Genomic DNA, 18288 nt, shown 5'->3' on the forward strand with positions numbered 1-18288 from the left:
TACTGTGTAATGTTGCGAAAGATCCTCACACGTGTGTGTGTGTGTTCCACACAGTATATTTGCCCCCACAGCACCCTCACATACGGTATGATGCCCCCACACTCTCTCACCTAGTATGATGTCCCCATAACTCAACAAAAAGTTTAATGCCCGCACATCATGACACAGACACACAATAGAATGCCCACAACTCCCAGTCAAAGTATAATGCCCCCACATAGTATAATGACCCCACACAGAATGATGACCCCACACAGAATGATGTCCCCACACAGTATAAAAATTAGAATGCCCCTGATAACTGTAACACCCATGCGGGCACCCCTACACGTTTCCCTTTCCTTCTACATGCAGGGATGCGGATATACTCGCCGCCGCAGGCGTGCGGTCGCATCCTCGTCTCTCGGCACATTCCCTGCTTCCTGCGCTGTGCACGTTTCCCGGCGGCGCGTTTATGGTGTGCGCTAACCTGTTCTTAACACCTTCATGACCGGAGGTATTTCTTCCCATAGCCATAAGTTTTTTATTTTTCAGTCAATATGGCCGTGTGAGGGCTTCTTTTTTGTGGGACAAGTTGTACTTTTGAACAACACCATTGATTTTAATATATCGTGTACTGGAAAACAGGAAAAAAAATTCCAAATGTGGTGAAATTGCAAAAAAAAAGTGCAATGCCACAGTTGGTTTTTTTTGCTTTTTACTGGGTTCACTAAATGCTAAAACTGACCTGCCATTATGATTCTCCAGGTCATTACGAGTTCATAGACACCAAACATGTCTAGGTTCTTTTTTATCTAAGGCTGGTTTCACATTCGCGTTAAAACAACGCTGCGCACTGCGTCGTTAAGCCCCGCCCCGATCCAGCTCCCTGCCCGCCCCATCCGGGATCAACGCCTACTTTCGCATTTGCACGCATGCGATCGGCGCACCCTATCTTTAGCATAGGGTGCGCAGATCATGCGTTGCCAGTGTGAAAGTAGCGTGCTGCGCACTTTTGACGGTGCGCCGTGCGCGCCGAAATGCAACATGCTGCATTTCGGCGCGCACGGCGCACCGTCAAAAGTGCGCAGCACGCTACTTTCACACTGGCAGCGCATGATCTGCGCACCCTATGCTAAAGATAGGGTGCGCCGATCGCATGCGTGCAAATGCGAAAGTAGGCGGTGATCCCGGATGGGGCGGGCAGGGAGCCGGATCGGGGCGGGGCTTAACGACGCAGTGTGCAGCGTTGTTTTAACGCGAATGTGAAACCAGCCTAAGTGGTGAAAAAAAAATGTGAACGTTTGCTAAAAAAAAAAAAGGTGTCATTTTCCGAGACCCGTAGCGTCTCCATTTTTCGTGATCTCGGGTTGTGTGAGGGCTTATTTTTTGCGCGCCGAGCTGACTTTTTTACTTACACCATTTTGGTGCAGATACGATCTTTTGATTGCTCGTTATTGCATTTTATTGCAATGTAGCGGTGACCAAAAAAGTAGTTTTAATGTCTTGAATCTTTCCTTGTTACGCCGTTTAGTAACCGGGTTAATTCTTTTTTTTATTGATAGAACGGACGATTATGAACGCAACAATACCAAATATGTGTATATTTGATTTTTTTATTGTTTTATTTTGAATGGGGCGAAAGGGACCCAACTTGAACTTTTATATTTTTTTATTTTTTTAATATTTTTAAAAACCTTTATTTTTTAACTTTTAGCATGCATCAATAATCTCCATGGGAGACTAGAATCTGCAGTTGTCTGATCGGCTCTGCTACATACAGGTGATGATCAGATCACCTGTGTGTAGCAGAAATGCTCACTTGCTATGAGCGCCGACCACCGGGGGGCGCTCATAGCAATCCGGCTATGACAATCATAGAGGTCTGCTGGAGACCTCTGGTTGTCATGCCAACCTATTTCATGATCCACGATTATGTGACGGGGTCACCGATAGGCGGGATTTCTGGCGCACTTACCAGAAGTGCAAGTTAAATGCCGCTGTCAGAGATTGACAGCGGCATTTAACGGGTTAACAGACGCAGGTGACTCGTGATCCCCCGAGGCTGTTAGAGGCACAAGTCAGTTGACAGGTGCCGGGAAAGATGTGGTCTGAGCTCCGGAGCACACATCAAAGGGAGGGATTCTGACGTGGGCGTACTATTACGCCCAACGTCGGAAAGGGGTTAAAGGGATAGCGTGGGCACTTGCAAAATTCCCCAAGCCGATGGCTGGGAGGCATCTTGTATAAAAGGCACCCTCCTTAATAGGGAAGAGCCTGAGCAATATGGTCCAATTAGTGTGTGCTTGTACGACAAATGAGTTGCCAGGTCCCAATCCTGTACCTGAGTCCTCTGGTCCTTGTGTGGCCAGAGCCTGAACCCGAAACCCTGGTCCGTGTGTCTCTGAACCTGAAGCCGCACCTGGTGATCCCTGAACCTGATACCACATCTGGCAGTCTCTGAACATGATACCACACCTGGCAGTCTCTGAACGTGATACCACACCTGGCAGTCTCTGAACGTGAATCTGCATCTGGACAATTAGAGTGACAATTTTATAGATCAGGTTGTTCCCAACCTGAGGATACACAGGAATTGCAATGCACTAGCGCTATCATTTTCACGCAGAGAAAACACCTTTTAGACCAGGGGTGGGAAATCTTTTTTCAGCCAAGGGCCATTTGGATATTTATGCAATCCTTCGGGGGCCGTACAAACTCCGCCCACAAATTACATCCTGACTCTGGCACTGGTTTCCTGACTTAATCTTTCATTGCATGCCCTTCAGTGTTCAGTAGTGAACACTGCGTGTGTGTGCTAACAGAGCAAGAAGAAATTAATCAGCTTGTGGCAATCAAGATACAGCTCCCTGCCCAAGAATGCGGTCCCTGAGGATCTGCTTGGGGGCCTGATAAAAGGTCATCGAGGGCCGTAAATGGCCCTGGGGCCTGAGGTTCCCCACCCCTGTTATAGACCATGCTTATTATAGCATACATGGCAGACCAAACTCATCTTCTCAACAGTTAAGACTCAGTCCATTAGTCCCAGACTCTTCATCAACCCAACACATCTCTCTCAATGGCTCAATGGCTTTGTAAAATAATAAATGCAGTCATGTAGTCAGTTGGGCAGCACTGTAAGTCCAGAAGTACTTGACCTTGAATAACTCTCAGAAAATGGAACTGTGTAGAGGTGGTGGGCCGGACTAGGGGGGTGATCCCTCGTTATACCGCACAGAGACGAACAGAGACAATTGGAGGCAACTTTCGGGTACAACAGGTCCAGGTTTATTCGCTTGCCGTCCGCCTGACGGCCTCTGAAGTACACCGCACTTCACTACAATTCACTTCACTTTCCTGGGCCTCCGTTTCTTGGCCCGCTTTACACACTGTACCTTAGCACCAGGGACGTACATGCACGTACCGTCCCTACTTCACTTGATGACGCTGCTGACAGGTCCGTCACTGTGGCCGCCTTAGCCCGTGGCCCGTGGTAACTAGGCCTTCCGGTGCGCAGGGGGCCGCGTGCTGCAGCAGAATGGTGGGGGCCGCTTGTGGAGGCACTGGTAGGGCCGGGGGTACTCTCACCTTCCCCGGCGCTGCGGCCTCCATCCCATCATCACGCGGTTTCCCTCGCAGCCTCCGTTCCTTGCTCCACTGTCCGGCGGGCCTTCCCTCCGGACTCGGGGGCTCCGCTGAGAAGTCCTCTGCTGGTATTGGTGGCGGCCGTTTTCGCTGACTCTGCTCAGGCTCCGCTCTCCGGCTCAGCATCCCGCTGCCTGCCCGAGGTTCTGAAGATGACTTCTGGTGCAGCTCCATCTCTTGCCGCCATTGCCACTCTAGGCGGCCGATGCCCCGACACCCGCAGCGTCTCATACCGTCCGTTGGACAGCACTCGAATGGCGTCAGACAGCCGCAGCCAATTTTTTCTTCCGTGCCACTCCTGCTGGGTGGGGCGTGGGCAGACCTTTCCACCCATCTGCCAGGGTCCAGTACATGGGAGCGTCGGCCTCTGGGCACATACTGCTGTCCATGGGGGTACGTTGGAGGGGGCCCCAGTCCATTCAACACGACTGCAAGCACTCGGACCTCTCCCCTGCGCTGTAGTAATGCCGCCATCTTGCGTAGCTTCTGATGCCGCCCCGTATCTTCTGTCAGCACCACTGAGTCACCACAGCGCACCCAATTTGTAATCCGCAGATAAGCAAATTGTAATCCACAGGTATTTATAATCCAAGCAGCACAGTCCAAGTCCTTCTCCATCCTTTAAGGCAGGCCTGCCGCAGAAGATGATGTATTAGCGGCGGCCATCCTGCCGACTACGCCAAATGTAGAGGTGGTGGGCCGGACTAGGGGGGTGATCCCTCGTTATACCACGCAGAGACGAACAGAGACAATTGGAGGCAACATTCGGGTACAACAGGTCCAGGTTTATTCGCTTGCCGTCCGCCTGACGGCCTCTGAAGTACACCGCACTTCACTACAATTCACTTCACTTCCCTGGGCCTCCGTTTCTAGGCCCGCTTTACACACCGTACCTTAGCACCAGGGACGTACATGCACGTACCGTCCCTACTTCACTTGATGACGCTGCTGACAGGTCCGTCACTGTGGCCGCCTTAGGCCCATACACCAACAGTAATTTTACTGGTCAGACGTCTTCTTCCACACGGTATGTTTCGCCTCTGTCTCGTCCTTTTTTGCGGTACTTTCCTGTCAGGACCACCCCCCTGACGTTCTCTCTCCTCAGTCCCCCTGGTCTGGATTCTCCTCACAGCGCACAGACTGTCGCAGTCCTCCTGTCACTGGAGCTCCCCCTGGGGACTGGAACCTTCTGGAACCCTCCCTCAGTATTTATAACCAACCCGGTTCCTTGAAACTGTCACTCCGCCCCCCATGACCAACGGTTTCTAAAGCCCTAAGCTGCTGTAAAGTCCTTTGCTCACACTCCACCCTGCCATCTAATGGTCATCCCAAGGTACTGCACGTCCACTACACTTTCCTAGCTGTTTCCCCACTGTAATAACTGACACCTACCTACACTGTGCAAACCTTTCCTTCTTCACTCTGACTAGTCCGTCCGTCCGTCAGGTCACCTTCCCTACAACTGCACGCCAACTTGTCTGGTTCATTCTGTAAAGGCCCCGTCACACACAGCGAGATCGCTGATTTTGTGACGTCACAGCGATCTCGCCAGCGATCTCGCTCTGTGTGACACGCATCAGCGACCGCCCCCCCCGCCGGGTATCGCTGATCGTGCTCTAATGTCCTGGGCCATTTTTTGATCATTGGTCTCCCGCTGGCCAGCACGCATCGCTGCATGTGGCAGCGGGAGAGCAACGATCAGCGAGGCAGACGCTGGGAGCTGGTATCCAGGGTAAATATCGGGTAACTAAGCGCGCGTTGCTTAGTTACCCGCTGTGTACCTTAAATACCAGCGTCCTCCTTCTTATTCCTGTCGCGCTCCTGCGCAGGCATACTGCTCTGCCCTGTTGAGGGCAAAGTAAAGTATTGCAGTGCGCACAGGCGCCAGGAAAGGTCAGAGAGGTCCGGCGCCTGCGCACTGCAGTACTTTACTCTGCCCTCAAAGGGCAGATAAAGTACGCCTGCGCAGGAGTCGCGGCAGAAGTAAGAAGGAGTACGTCATCGCTAGAAGATGGGAGGCGCCGGACCGTGACACCCATCGCACCGGACCGGATGCCAGGGTGAGTATAATCAAAACTTGTTCTTCTTATCTTTCAGGTTTCATCGGAGGCTTATCTACAGCATTACAGAATGCTGTAGATAAGCCCCTGATGGCGGTGTCGGCAGCTGATAGGGCTAAAATGAGGTGACAGATTCCCTTTAAGTCTATCCAATCTATCCTTGCTTGCCATGCATGGACTTCATTTCGTCCTTTGTAGCTCTTATCCAGTCATTGGTTTCTCCTTTTGAGATCAAAGATGTCTTGGCTAAAAGTGTTGCCATGCTTGAAATTGTTCCAGTATTTCTCCCAGAAAATTATTGCAATTATACGTTTTGTTATAAACACATTTATTTCCTTTGTGTCTATTGTGACAACACAAAATGAAAACAGAGGAAAAAAAGGCAAATTGGACATGATTTCACACAAAACCCCAAAATGGGTTGGACAAAATTGTTGGCACCCTCAAATTAATATTTGGTTGTACACCATTGGAATAAATAACTGCAATCAATCGCTTCCTATAACCATCAACAAGCTTCTTACAACTCTCAATTGGAATTTTGGGCCACTCTTCTTTAGCTAACTGCTCCAGGTCTCTCATAGTTGAAGGCGCCTTCTCCCAACAGCAATTTTAAGATCTCTCCACCAGTAATCAATGGGATTTAGATCCGGACTCATTGCTGGCTACTTCAGAACTCTCCAGTGCTTTGTTTCCTTCCATTTATTGGTGCTTCTTGAAGTATGTTTGAGGTCATTGTCCTGCTGGAAGACCCATGACCATGGATGCAAACCTAGCTTTCTGACACTGGGAAATACATTGTGACCCAAAATCCTTTAGTAATCTTCAGATTTCATGATGCATTTCACACAGTCAAGGCACCCAGTGCCAAAAGCAGCAAAACAGCACCAAAACATCTTTGAACCTCCACCATATTTTACTGTAGGTACTGTGTTCTTTTCTTTGCAGGCTTCATTCAGTTTTTGGTAAACAGTAGAAACATGTGATTTACTAAAAAGCTCTATCTTGGTCTCATCTGCCCACAAGACACTTTCCCAGAAGGATTTTGGCTTACTCCTGTACATTTTGGCAAACTACAGTCTAGCTTTTCTAGCTTTTTTATGTTTGTGTATCAGCAGTGGGGTCCTTCTGAGTATCCTGCCATAGCATTTGATTTCATTAAAATGTTGACAGGTAGTTTTCACTGATACTGATGTACTCTGAGCCTGCTTGACAACAGGAATTTGTTTGGAACTCAATTGAGGTTGCTTATCTACCATTTAGACTATCCTGCGTTGCAACCTTGCATCAATTTTTCTCTGCCGTCCACGATTAGCTACAGTGCCATGGGTTGTAAACTTCTTGATTTTGTTGTGCACCGAGGGCAAGGGAACATCAAGATCTCTGGAGATGAACTTGTAATCTTGAGATTATTGATATTGTTCAACAATTTTGGTTCTCAAGTCCTCAAACAGTTCTCTTATCTTTCTGTTCTCCATAAAGACACATAATGCTAAGATTAAGTCAACTTCTTCCCTTTTTATCTGGTTTCATATGTGATTTTCAAATGGCCCATACCTGTTACTTGCCACAGATGAGTTTGAACGAGCATCACATGCTTGAAACAGAGTTGATACAGAACATTCTAAAGTTACTCACAATTTTGGAATGGTGCCAACGATTTTGTGTGTGAAATTATGTCCAATTTGCCGCTTTTTCTTCTTATTTTTTGTGGTGTTCCAATACACACAAAGGAAATAAACATGCGTTTAACAAAGTATGTGTAATTGCAATTATTTTCTGGGTGAAATACTTCATTTTCTGGAACAATTTCAAGGGTGCCATCACTTTTGGCATGACTGTATTTACACTGCTCAACAAAAATAAAGGGAACACAAAAATACCACATCCTAGATATCGCTATTATTATTATTATTTATTTATATAGCACCATTGGTTCCATGGTGCTGTACATGAGAAGGGGTTGTATTCAAATTACAAATAACACTTACAGTAAAAAAAACAATCACAGACTGATATAGAGGAGAGAGGACCCTGCCCTTGCGGGTTTACATTCTACAGGATGAGCCCAACACAGAAGAAAAACATATCGACCATAAATCCAGGAATTAAAATATCAATTTTATTAATATAACAGGAATATAAATAATAGAGAAAAGCATCACTGTATAAAATAGATTTTTTTGTGTATGCTAAAAAAGGGGCATATACTATCCAGATATAGGGGCATACCAAAATGACAACTAGTGCTGACAATATATAAATCTAATATATAAAGCTCAAGTGTGTGTATGTATGAATGTGGGTCGCCCTCCCAGGGCCGGGGGTACTCGGTACCGGGCCGGTGCCAGCGGGATGTGTCACAGCAGCGGTGACCCGGTCCGTGGCCCTGGGCGCCCAATGGAAAAAAGGGGAAGATTGCAAATGGTGGAATGTAAATGAATAGTTTGTGACGCCACCTGTGGTGTTCGGCAAGTGAGATGTTGAGCCGACGCTGCATGCAGATCCTCTGGGGCTGGTGGTGTGTTGCAGACAAGATGGTGAAGCTCCCCACAGGTGGAGCTGTAGCCCCAGGGCAGTGTAGATGTAGGGGGAGAGGAGAGGCACAAGCGGTGTGGAAGCTGGTACCCAGATGTAGCGGTGCTGGGTGCATTGGCGCAAGAATGAATGGAGGACACCAGGGCTTGTAGTTCCAAAGCTTTACTCACAGTCTGTAGTACACACAGGTGCCTGCCTCCGTGCCGTGTCCTCTGGGTCAGGGACACAATCAACCTCCAGGCCAGATGGAATGCTCCCTTCCAACACTCCGCCAACATGTGCCTTTCTGAACGTCTCCTCTATAGCGCCTTTAAGTGTGAAGCACTCCTAGTACTGAGTTACACTGGAGTGCCTCCTGACAGATGTTCCCAAGAACTCTACTTGTACGGCAGACAGCTGTAGCCTGCTTCAGGGACTCCTTACTCCTGAGTCCCGGCTCACTATCAATGTTGCTGTTGAGCCCCCAAGTCTTAGATGGGAGAAGTGCATTTACAGCCCACTACTCCACCGGTGTCTGCTGCAGAACCATTAGTGTCCATACAACCTCGGGGACCGGGCCCCGGCCTTGCGCTTAGAATTTCTAGGCACGGATCTCTTCTAACCCACTTCCTCTGTTCCCTTTTACTCCTACGTTCCGTACTAGTCTTTCCTTCTTATGGAAGCTCAGGTTTCGGTTCAATCTCTTTCTCCTTCTTTCCCGTCCCGTGCCAGCAGACCCAGGTCACTGAGATCTACTGCAGCATCTCCTTCCTCCATCCCTCTCCCAGGGATCTTCTCTCCTCACTCCTCTCTGAGTGATTCACTGACTGACTGACCTCTAATCCTAAACCCTCCTGCTCTTTTATGTATTCTAACTCCACCTGCCTCCCAGCACGTTTCGTGTTCCAAGCAGGGAGCCACCAAAGGTGCTCTGCTACACTCCAAGCAGGGAGCCGCAATGTGGCTTTGCTGATCTACCATGTTGTATGGGATGCAGGTGTTGGAGCGTGGTCAGGAGCCTCCAACTTACCTGGATGATGGGGTACCACACCTCAGGAGGAGGTGCAGTACCTCTGTGGTGACTGAGCCTCAGGGGCACCACATACCCCCGTTAAACACAGCACGTCCGCGGGCTGCAAGGCAAACAAAGTTGACAATGCAGGAACATGCAAAATTTTTGTAATGCTGAATAAATATTTCTTATACTAAACTTCCCAATGTGGGAGGCACGGTTTCTTGAATGTTGCAAACAGTTTTAACTAGCTATCTAAATTCAAAATTATGCTACCTAATTTAAAGTCCTATGGAAGCAACTCAATATCAATTCACATTTTCTAGCAGCACATTTGCTTTCTGTTACTTTTCACATTCTCTTACCTTCTGATATGACAACCGCTGGTGTCTGGTTCATCACCTGTAACTTCAATTCTTTATTCACATTCAAGGTATTTGTACTTCAAAATTTCTTCAGTATACCGTTTACTAAATTTCTACATTTGTAAAACATTCACTATATTCCTTTCTCAACTATACCCTATAAAATCTGTCATTAAGCATTATCACTTTCTAGCTTTCTGTTTCAAAAATATATTAACCATTATCAATAAGTGCAAATAATAGACACGGGTCCGGCCAACATGTCTGGAAATGTCCTTATGTTGAGGTAATTCTTCCTTCAAGAAGAGGGAGTCCTATGTAAAACCAAGAGAGAGCACCTAAAGAGGTGCAAACTATCTATAATAATAAATGCCCTAAGCAGTTTCCGGTTGTAACAACTTCCGTCCAGTTGTAACCGGTGACGTCACCGCACACCTCTTTCCATGTTAACCCTCAACACACCACTCCTCCTCAACACACACTCCTCAACACACACTCCTCTCACCTTTCACTATCTCCACTCACATCCACTCACTCTTTCACTCCACATACGACCCCTTCTCTTACTTCGTCTCTCATACTCACGCCGTCATCGCCGCTGATCCACGATCCCCGACATCTTCTTCCGCCGGCGCCATCCTGGATCCAGACGTCCTCCACGCCGGCGACATGTTCTTCCGGCGACGCCATCTTGAGTATCGCGGGATTTCACGATACTCAAGATGGCGTCGCCGCAAGAACATGTCGCCGGCGTGGAAGGACGTCTGGATCCAGGATGGCGCCGGCGGAAGAAGACGTCGGGGATCGTGGAGCAGCGGCGATGACGGCGTGAGTATGAGAGACGGAGTGAGAGAAGGGGTCGTATGTGGAGTGAAGGAGTGAGTGGATGTGAGTGGAGATGGTGAAAGGTGAGAGGAGTGTGTGTTGAGGAGTGTGTGTGTGTGAGGGTTAACATAGCAAGAGGTGTGATGCTATTGCATCCTCCCGATGCAATAGCATCGGGCCATAATCTAGTATACAATAACAGTTCTGGACCATTCAGCGTTCATGATCTCTGCAGTTCAAGTGTGAAGGCTGCCAATACAACTGGGCAACAACTGGAAAAGAAAACTAAACCATGATGGTCAAAAATAGGAAACAAAAGGCACAACGGTGCAAATACCCTCCTGGGTAACGAGAGTTAAATTAAGGAAGCATCTTGACTAGTTGTTGTCCCCTCCTGGGGTTTCTGGACTTTAATTGCTTCCATGGGAAATACTTTGGGCTGCTTTGTCTTGTTGCTGGTTGCTTGCCATAGGGCATGGTGGTGGCAGCTGGCGTGATTGCCGCCTAGGGCATTGGAGCTGTGGTAAAGGGAACCCATGATGCATATCAATGCCCATCAGCTGTTCCTCATCGGTGGGTGGTTCTGCTGCTCTGGTACGAGGCCTGACATCTGGGGAAGCCGCAGTCTGTTGGCGCTGGTAAGCGGCTACGCGGGGGCTTTGCAGCCAAGGGATCCCGATGTCACTATCCCAAAGCGACCGAGACTCCTCCAAGCCCTGAAGATGCCGGATCGTGCGCGCCTGTTCTAGCCGTACCCTTCTCAGTAGGGACCTCTTCCACCTCCCCATCTCCGACAGCCTAGTGCCCCCAGCTGACTCTTCCAACTGCCCCATTTCGAGCTCCCGCAAGCCTGCCTCTGACAACGTGAATTTGGGGGGCAACCCAATAGGAGGGCCGGGGTATATACCTGGTGCCTCTCGGCGGTGAGGTCTCTGCTCCGGTGCAGGCATAGTGGCGGTGGACGCTGCTCGGTGGGACGCCGGGGACGGAGGTGGAGCTAATGGCGGCTCCGGGTCTGCAGGGGTCTCTGGAGGGACCTGCGCGGCCGCTTCAGGTCCGGACGGGAGCTTCTCTTCCCCCGCTTCGGCTCCCAGGGCCTTAGACAACTCCTTTGGTGGTACCAGCGGAGAGGGGACAGTGGATGCTGCCGGTGGTATGGCAGCGGTCGCAGGCTCCACAGAGTCTGCCTGGAAAGGTTCCGGTGCAGCAGCGGCAGGTACCAATGGTGCGGGTACCGCAGGTGTAGGCCCTTCCTGGGCGCGCTGCAGCTTTAAAGTCCATAGCACTCCCTGCCTCAATTGCAGGCGGCGCGTCAGCCGGCGCTATTTCGTCCTCCAGCTGCTGGCAGTTCATCTTGTGCACTGGGTTGGAGCCTTCAGCCATGGCGCCGGGGAGATTCAGCATAACTTCCTCGCGCTCCGCAGGCCTCCTCCCGTCTCCTTCCAAAATGGCGTTCTGGCGTTCTTCTTCCTGTCTCGGCTCTTTTCCCGCCACTGGCTTCCACTCCTCCTTCTGGGGGCAGCGTCTTCTTCCAACTCCTCCATACCAAGGCAGTATACAAACCCCTCGGGGGGTGGGCCATGTCGCCGTTGCATAGTAATTCAGGCAGGGGAGGCCCAGGACAGTTCGCGGTCTTTTCTTAGGACCTCCCATGTTGTCACGCCCTTCTTCACCGCGCCAGCGGCCATTTTTAATGTCATTTTACAGTCTATTAAATTGGGTCTTCTGCACATTTTCAAAAACTTTAAATCTTAGGCACACAGAACCCGATGGCATCGGGTCTCGTGATCCTGTTCGTGACGCCAAAAATGGGTCGCCCTCCCAGGGCCGGGGGTACTCGGTCCCGGGCCGGTGTCAGCGGGATGTGTCACAGCAGCGGTGACCCGGTCCGTGGCCCTGGGCACCCAATGTAAAAAAGGGGAAGATTGCAAATGGTGGAATATAAATGAATAGTTCATGACGCGACCTGTGGTGTTCGGCAAGTGAGATGTTGAGCCGACGCTGCATGCAGATCCTTTGGGGCTGGTGGTGTGTTGCAGCCAAGATGGTGAAGCTCCCCACAGGTGGAGCTGTAGCCCCAGGGCAGTGTAGATGTAGGGGGAGAGGAGAGGCACAAGCGGTGTGGAAGCTGGTACCCAGATGTAGCGGTGCTGGGTGCATTGGCGCAAGAATGAATGGAGGACACCAGGGCTTGTAGTTCCAAAGCTTTACTCACAGTCTGTAGTACACACAGGTGCCTGCCTCCGTGCCGTGTCCTCAGGGTCAGGGACACAATGAACCTCCAGGCCAGATGGAATGCTCCCTTCCAACACTCCGCCAACATGGTCCTTTCTGAACGTCTCCTCTTATAGCGCCTTTAAGTGTGAAGCACTCCCAGTACTGAGTTACACTGGAGTGCCTCCTGACAGATGTTCCCAAGAACTCTACTTGTACGGCAGACAGCTGTAGCCTGCTTCAGGGACTCCTTACTCCTGAGTCCCGGCTCACTATCAATGTTGCTGTTGAGCCCCCAAGTCTTAGATGGGAGAAGTGCATTTACAGCCCACTACTCCACCGGTGTCTGCTGTAGAACCATTAGTGTCCATACAACCTCGGGGACCGGGCCCCGGCCTTGCGCTTAGAACTTCTACGTAGGCAGGGTTCTCTTCTAACCCACGTCCTCTGTTCCATTTTACTCCTACGTTCCGTACTAGTCTTTCCTTCTTATGGAAGCTCAGGTTTCGGTTCAATGTCTTTCTCCTTCTTTCCCTTCCCGTCCCAGCATCCCCAGGTCACTGATATCTGCTGCAGCACCTCCTTCCTCCATCCCTCTCCCAGGGATCTTCTCTCCTCACTCCTCTCTGAGTGACTCATTGACTGACTGACCTCTAATCCTACACCCTCCCGCACTTTTATGTTTTCTAACTCCACCCGCCTCCCAGCACGTTTCGTGTTCCAAACAGGGAGCCACCAAAGGTACTCTGCTACACTCCAAGCAGGGAGCCGCAATGTGGCTTTGCTGAACTACCGTATTATGTGGGATGCAGATGTTGGAGCGTGGTCAGGAGCCTCCAACTTACCTGGATGGTGGGGTACCACACCTCAGGAGGAGGTGCAGTACCTCTGTGGCGACTGAGCCTCAGGGGCGCCACATATGTATGTATGTATGTGTGTATGTCCGGGATTGGCATCCGCACCGTCGCAGCCACAGCCACAAAATTTGGCACAGTCACACGTCTGGACCCCGAGAGTGTCCTAGGCTATGTTGTGAGGCGAAATTTTAACCCCGCACGTTCCAATTCACCAAACAATTTTGCCCCTATCTACATAATGGGGAAAAAGTGTGTGTGTATCAAGCCCCGCCCCTCATTATGATGTCATAATGGTTGCCATGGCGACGCTGATGTCATCATAGGTTGCAAGCCCCGCCGCTCATTATGATGTCATAATGGTTGACTATGGGATGGTGGATGTGTGATGGGTATATGGGCACTGGACTATGGGATGGAGGATATGTATGATGGGTATATGGGCACGGGACTATGGGATGGAGGATGTGTGATGGGTATATGGGCACTGGACTAAAGGATGGAGGATATGTATGACGGGTATATGGGCACGGGACTATGGGATGGCGGATATGTATGATGGGTATATGGGCACGGGACTATGGGATGGAGGATGTGTATGACGGGTATATGGGCACGGGACTATGGGATGGTGGATATGTATGATGGGTATATGGGCACGGGACTATGGGATGGAGGATATGTATGATGGATATATGGGCATGGGACTATGAGATGAAGGATGTGTGATGGGTATATGGGCACTCGACTACGGGATGGCGAATATGTATGATGGGTATATGGGCATGGGACCAAGGGGTGGAGGATGTTTGATGGGTATATGGGCATGGGACTATGGGATGGAGGATGTGTGATGGGTATATGGGCACTCGACTATGGGATGGAGGATATGTAAGATGGGTATATGGGCACGGGCCTATGGGATCGTGGATATGTATGATGGGTATATGGGCACGGGACTATGGGATGGAGGATATGTATGATGGGTATATGGGCATGGGACCAAGGGGTGGAGGATGTGTGATGGGTATATGGGCATGGGACTATGGGATGGAGGATGTGTGATGGGTATATGGGCACTCGACTATGGGATGGAGGATATGTAAGATGGGTATATGGGCACGGGACTACGGGATGGCGAATATGTATGATGGGTATATGGGCATGGGACCAAGGGGTGGAGGATTTGTGATGGGTATATGGGCATGGGACTATGGGATGGAGGATGTGTGATGGGTATATGGGCACTCGACTATGGGATGGAGGATATGTAAGATGGGTATATGGGCACGGGCCTATGGGATCGTGGATATGTATGATGGGTATATGGGCATGGGATTATGGGATGGAGGATAATTATAATTTGCTATAACTAACCACAGTTAGTTACTATGCCCGGGCAGCACCGGGATCTTCAGCTAGTTAATAAATAAAAACATCATATCACTGTGCAGTGAATTAAGAAGGAAAACAGCAGTTGTGTAAATCATATATCAAAAATGTGCATACCAATAAAAAATGTATTTAATATGAGTAAAGTGTATCAAAAAACTTTATATCAAGTGCAGTGCAAGTGCATAAAAAAACAGTAGGTATCAGTTTTCAGGTACGCCACCTAAAAAGATTAGGCTGATATTAAGAGACACCTAAGGTGTCCATATATGAATAGCTTGTATATAGACCAGAATAACAGCAATTATATGAGTAGAAAATGTAAGGCAAAAGTCAATTAGTAGCTTACAGTATATACAGCTCCTGGTCTCCTGGATAGACGCCCTCCCCAATGCACGTTTCGGCATGTTGCCTTCGTCAGGGGGTGGCGCCTATAGGAGACAGGTGGGTATATATATATTAAAAGAGACCAATCCAATGTGTGGGGTGTGTGCAAATATGACCAATGACTATATATAGGGGGCGTGTGAGGTAGTGTCCGTGGGCATGTTTTGGATCGGGGAGTGGACTGTTTTTCTCGTCATCCTTTATTACCTTTTTGAATCTGAATTGGTTCTGGTGAGTTGGTTGCAACTTGCTTGCTACTGGGATGTATGATGTGTCCCACTCGGTTTCTCCACCTTCCCCTGCTCCAGGTGCGTCGCCTCATTGGTTCTGGTGAGTTGGTATGTGCAGAGCGGGTTGCTAGGGATGCCTAATAACTTGCGTATTTGTATCTCCCCCTTCCGGGTACTTTGGTTTTCGCTTCGGTCATCCTTCAGTTATTTGTTGTCATAACTTGACCTCTGTTGCCATAGACGCCTAGCTACCTTAGTGACGGCGGTGTTTAGATGCGTCAGACTGGATTTGACATGCGCAGTCAAGTTATGGCCCTCTTCCGGTCATGCGCCGTTATAATCCGGCCTCCGTTGCTAGAGACGCTTGGTTACCTTGTAGTGATGGCAGAGCGTTGGACTGCATCTGACACGTGCAGTCGTAGTGACTGCCTCCGGTTACAGACGCTTGGTTATTGTTGTTTGATGGCGGTGTCCGGATGTGTTGGACTTATTCTGACATGTGCAATCACATTTACCACCTTTTGCTAGGTGCAATAACAGATGGTGTCCGGATAATCACGGACACTACCTCACGCCCCCTGTATATAGTCACTGGTCATATTTGCACACACCCCACATTGAATTGGTCTCTTTTAATATACAGGGGTTGGGCAAAATAATGGAAACACCTAACGTTTTGGCATCATAATCTTCGAACATGTTATAAACATGCAAACCGTGACATATGGTAATGTTTTGTAGTTGATTATTTGTGTTATGTGATATGTGTCTGTAAATTAACTGTTTGTTTTGCAGAATTGTAAGAACATCGATGAAAACCTGATAACAATGGCAGACATCTCGGATTTTCAAAGAGGCCAAATTGTTGGTGCTCGTATGGCAGGCGCTAGTGGTTCGCCCGCCAGGGCCGTGGGGTACTCGGAGCCGGGCCCATTGATTTCAGTGGGAGATGTCACAGTGGCAGTGACCCGGTCCGTGGCCTCAGGCGGTCAATGTAAAAGGGGTAGAGTTATGGGGATAAAGTCATTGAGATGATTCGTGACGCCACCTGTGGTTTCTGTTCAGTTTGACCAGCGCTGCAGGGTTGCTTCTCTGGGACAGATGGTGTGGTGCAGCAATGATGTTGTAGCCCTCCACAGGTAGGGCTGTAGTCCCAGGGCAGAGTAGATGAGGTTGGCAAATGAGGAGCTAGTGAGGAGAAGTAGATGGTGTAGTGTTAGGCACAGAGATGTAGCAGTGCTGAGTGGGTTGGCGCAGGAAGAAGGCAATGAGACAGATGAATGCAGTTCCAGTTCTTTTACTCACATTTTTGGCACAGACAGGTGCCCGATTCAATGCTGCGGTCTCCAGATCAGGGGCTCAGCCATCTCCCAGGCAGATGGAATTCACCTCTCCAGCTCTCCCTTTCGTGTGCCTGTTCTGAACATCTCCACACTAGCGCTTATTTGAGGTACTCACAGTACTGAGTTACAATGAAGTTCCTCCTTTCAGATGTTCCTTAGAACTCTACTTGTACGGCAGACAGCTGTAGCCTGCTTCGGGGACTCCTTGCTATCAAGTCCTGGCTCACCCACGTTGCTGTTGTGCCCCCAAGTCTTAAGTGGGAATAAAGTGGTGACAACTTCTATTCCTCCGGTGTCTGCTGCAGGACCATCAGTATCCATACAACCTCGAGGACGGACCCCGGCCATGCGCTTCAAACTTGAGGAAGGGTTCTGCTCTGACCATCGTCTTTAGTTCTCTTCTTCTCCTTACGTTCCGCACTAATCTTTCTTCCTTCTGGAGAATCAGGCTTTCTAGTTCTCTTTTCTGTGCCAGCAGCTCCAGGTCACAGGAGTCTGCTGCAGCACTTCCTTCACTCCATCCCTCTCAGGGGATCTTCTCTCACAGACTGACATTTCCTAATATTCTCCCACTCTCTTGTGCAGTCTAAGCTCCACCCACCTCCCAGCACTCTTCGTGTTCCAAGCAGGGAGCCATGAAGGTTGCTCCGCGACACTACTGTGTTTGTGTGGGATGCAGGTGTTGGAGGCTGGTCAGGTGTTCCATCTTACCTGGAAAGTGGGATACTACACCTCAGGAGGAGGTGCAGTACCTCTGTGGCGACTGAACCCTCAGGGGCGCCACACTAGTGTAACAGAAAGTGCCCGAATGCATGGCGTGTCAAGAGGTAGTGTCTCCAAAGTAATGACTGCGTTTGAAAGAGAAGGAAAAACGTCCGCAGCAAAGCACAGGTCCGGCTGAAAGTCGAAGTTGACTGAGAGAGACCGTCGGACTCTAAAGTGAATTGTGAAAGAGGATCGCAAGACCACGGCTCCGAAAATCACTAGTGAGTTCAATGAACACCTACAGTACAGACCCCAGTTTCCACGAAAACTGTTCGTCGGGAGCTGCACAAATCTGGATTCCACGGAAGAGCTGCAATTCGAAAACCGCTGCTCTCAATGACAAATGTTTCCGAGCATTTAGAGTGGTGTAGAAACCTCCAGAATTGGTCCCTCGAGCAGTGGAAACATGTGATATTCTCAGACGAATCATCATTTACCCTATTTCCGACCTCCGGCCGAGTGTACGTTTGGAGACAGCCGAAAGAAGCATTCCATCCAGACTGCCTTCTCCCAACCGTAAAACATGGCGGAGGTTCTGTGATGATCTGGGGTGCTATTTCATGGAGATCCGCCGGGCCAATGATATCCCTTCATGGAAGAATTAACAGCCGCGATTATTTAGGCATTTTGTGCGACCAAGTGCATCCTATGGTTCAAGCACTGTTCCCGGAGGGGAACGCCATCTTTCAGGATGATAATG

The sequence above is a fragment of the Dendrobates tinctorius genome, unplaced genomic scaffold (assembly GCF_039654945.1).
Source record: "Dendrobates tinctorius isolate UK_male_01 unplaced genomic scaffold, ASM3965494v1 ptg000104l, whole genome shotgun sequence".
NCBI classification, from domain to species: Eukaryota; Metazoa; Chordata; class Amphibia; order Anura; family Dendrobatidae; genus Dendrobates; species Dendrobates tinctorius.